This window comes from Penaeus japonicus, unplaced genomic scaffold (assembly GCF_977035675.1).
Source record: "Penaeus japonicus unplaced genomic scaffold, GWHDUDI00000001_assembly GWHDUDI00000009, whole genome shotgun sequence".
Lineage (NCBI taxonomy): Eukaryota > Metazoa > Arthropoda > Malacostraca > Decapoda > Penaeidae > Penaeus > Penaeus japonicus.
The window spans coordinates 29,553,020-29,557,638 of NW_028234411.1; positions in this window are offsets into that span (position 1 = coordinate 29,553,020).

Genomic DNA, 4,619 nt, shown 5'->3' on the forward strand with positions numbered 1-4,619 from the left:
TATCATATTATTATATTATATATATATATACCACACTGAATATATTATATATATATCTATTTACATTAAAGCAGTCGGCTAGTTTACATACTGAATACAAACTACATACATACATACACTATTATTATAATATATAATTATAGTTATATATATATATATATATATATATATATATATACAGGTGTATATACCATACATACAACCACACACACACACTCACAAACCACACACACACACACACACACAACACACACACACACACACACACTCCACACACACATATTTTAAATTAATATATATATATATATATATTTATATATATATATATATACTATATATATATTCTATATATTTTTATATATGTAAGTTTAAAGATAAAGAAACGTATATGGATATATATATATATATATATATATATATATATAGTATACTATATATATATATATATATATAATATATATAAACACATATTCATACATATATACATTCAACACACCAATTCATACTATATACAGACAAACACACGACGACACACCTACACACACCACACCACACACACACACACAACACACACACACACACACACATCATATTGATTATAATATATATATATATATATACTATACTCATCGCCTCCTATATATCAGACTATATATATATTATATATATATTATATGATTATATAGATTTATTCATATATATAGGCATAATGCATACTTATATACAATGTATAATAAACATATATATATATGTATCATTATATGTGTATATATACACACACATCACACACACACACCAACACACACACACATAAAAATATATATATATATTTATATATGTAATATATATATGTATATATTGGTATATATATAATATATATAAATATATATAATATTAATATATATACATATATAAATAATATATATATATATATTATATATATATATATATTTTTATATAAATGATTTACTATATGTATACATATATATGTATATATGTATCCATACAATAATATATATAAATATATATAGTACTAATATATATATATATATATATAGTATATATATATTAAACTAATTATATACATATATATTGTATCGCATATGCGACATATATACATTTATACCCTCTCTATACTAATCATAAAAATTATATATATATATATATATATCTTATATTTATATTTATATCCTAAGATTCATACATATATATGTATATATACTACTATATTATATAATTATATATATATATATCATATATATGTAGGTATGTATCCTCACGCTATTTATATGTTATATATCTTTATTGTATATCGTAAATTATGATATATTTATATATATTATTATGTATATATATATGATATATTACACATATATACATAAATACATCATATATATATATGTTCATTTTATATATATATGTTATAATATTTTAATATAATCACTACATAATATACATTTTTATATATGTATACCTCTATCATATTTTTATATACTATATATAATATATAGAAATTATCTACTAACTTTCATATATATCTTGGTCTACTCATATATATGTATATATATAATCTTATTACTATATTTCTATAAATATTTATTCTATATTCTCCTATATATATATTTATATTATATATATTGTATTACTAGGTTATCATATACTCCGTATTATATATAATTCAACCATTATATTCTTATATATTCGATAAACAACTCGCTATATATACGCATATACTATCATATATATATGTCCATATATACTCATTATATCATATATCATACTAATTATATATCCTATATACATAAAGTGTTATATACATAAACATAACTCAACCTACATACGATAACTTATATATATATATCTATATATATACATACTATATAAATTTATATATATCCTTTACTAATCAATATATATATATACAGTTGCTGCTATACATACATTACCATACACAACACACACACACACTACACACAACACACACACCCACACACACCACACAAAAAACACACAACCACACTACACACCACACCACTTCCATATATCACCATACTATTATATAATATATATCAGATATATAGTTATTACTGTATATGTAGATAAAGAAACATATTGATTGATAGACAGTCGGACAAACACGCTTAGCATAGATACGAAACGGAGAAAGGCGAAAAGAAAAGGGAAGGGATAAAAATATTATATAGAAATGAATGTAGATAAATAAAATAAAAAGGCACAAAACCACGAAAAGGGAAGGCAACATAGATTATGATTCCCGCCATATTATCTGCAGATGTGTGGTAATTAATCTTTGCACTAACAATTGATATTGTAACTGTATAGTATTCTGGGGCATATATTTTACATTGGAACCCTGCATTTGTACTCAACAGTCATTTTTTCAGTTGATCGTTACTTGCACTTACTTTATTGCATGGTGTCTTATTCTATATTCCATTTTCAATTTCTAATTAATGCACTGCTGTGCGTTAGTTTTCCCCTTTCTGTATGATCATGTCTCTGACTGTCCAAAACCTCTTTATTTTAGAAGCAAGTAATCCAAATATCTTTTTTTTTTCAATTACCACTATAACTAGATCAATTCATTGTCACTAAACTATAATTAACAAGCAACCAAAGAGTATAATTAACCATATTAGTCAATATGATCCTGTCTCTTATCATTCTATTCACGGGCCTAAGTTATGACGAGGGAAATTGAAGGAACGACACACAGGGGATTCAGCTCCCCCCCCCCCCGCCCCCTCTTTTATGGCTCCTAACTTATCCACCTTTCCCTGCTAGTCCTCGTGAATCCACTCTCCTGTTCCCCCGTCTTTTCTCTATCTAATTTAATCTAATTTAATTGAAGGCCCTCGCGAAGTACCCTGGCTCAATGCATCACGCTCGGTATTTCCTTCAGAAAGCCGACATTTTAACTCTTAGTCCTTCGACTTTTTTACATATGTTTTTCTGCCTTACCGAAAGAAGAGATCTTGTATATTTGCAAGAATTGTTTATCTATGTTTATTGTGAGATTGTTCTTTGCGTTGAGGTTTATTTGTGTTTTATGTGGCTTGAAATGGATAAGAACTTTGAAAACTGGCTTTTATTTATTTTCTAACGATTTCTATAATAATTTCGAATGCTTGAAGAAACGCATGACTGTACAGTTCAATGTTTTTTTTTCTTTCTTTCTGAATCGTAAATATTTAAGAACAAAGTTAAAATGAACTTTTTAACTTGATTATGCCACATGAATGAAGATGACCTGACACTTCATCGCGCCGCAACGCAAACCTGAGAGTAGTTCGATGATTTCAAAGTCATTTTAGTAATTCTGTTGTTAACGAGTTGATGTTATCAGTCACTTAATTACTTAGTTAATTCACTTGATTCATAAATTGTTTGATGGTTATTGTGGAAATCTTATTTTAATCTAATTCTGAAATCCCAATGAAAATAGTGAATATTGGGTGAAATCTCTGGCCAATACTGGTACTTCATACTTATTTTAAGAATAATACGAAGGCACTTTGATTTCAATTGTATGATATCTACTGGTGGTTGATTGATTGAACTTGAGAGAATCATTTGCAAGTCGTTCCTTTTGGCACATAGTTTTTTGTGTTGCCGCCCATGTTTATCTATGTTATGCAACACAACTTTTTCTCGGGTCAAGATAGACGATTGCAGCTTTAACCAAAATCTTGAGTTGATTATGCTACCACCTACTTCGGCTCTGTCCTGACCTTTGTTATCGAACCCTTTATTATCAATTCATAATGAAACAGGAAGCGCAAGGATTTCGCCCTCTGACCTCATGTCCAAGTTCTCTTCCCCAAGTCCCCGGAGAAGCTGAATTCCTTCGCTCCTTTCTTGCGTTTCAAGGTCCCATTCTTGGACCTCTTGGTTTATCGCTCTGCTGATTCTTTCTTCTTCTTAGTATAGAAAACCCATGCTCAGCGGGATGCATACACACATCTTCACTTACCACCCCCTCGTTACCCCTCTCGTCCTTCGTGTCCTACTGTGGAGAGATCGATTATCTACGGCGATCCTTCATCAACATGGCCTACCCTCGCTTTGTTCTCGACGCCGCGTTGTCTATCGAACGGCAGTCTTATCTCCCTTTAGAAAGATTCCTCACCTGCCAGTTCTCATCCTGCATACACTGAGGAAGTCCACTCTCTGTGCCCTTACAGCCAGGCGAACACTCTCCATTGCAACCTGGTCAATACCTGTCCTTCCTCTGCTTCAAAGGTAGGTACCCATGACATTCTCTGTTCCCCTGTGAGAAGCAGAACTTCGAGAGAGGCCGGTGACTGTTTCACAAAACGCGTATTTCAACACAAATTCGCTGTATTCAGGAACCACAATAACAATGTTCTCATCTGCACTCAGTGGGACACGGACGACCGCATTGGGACCTTGCGCGCCAGCCTGCATCTGTGTTGTATGCTTGAATAATTGAGTTTGAAATACTCTACATTAAACACGGATCTGCACACACACATACATGTGTGTGTATATGTGTGTGTGTATAGATATATTAGTATGTTGTGAATTTATGGGTTTGTCTGTTATGGCTATGCTAATCTCTTATGTATTACATATGT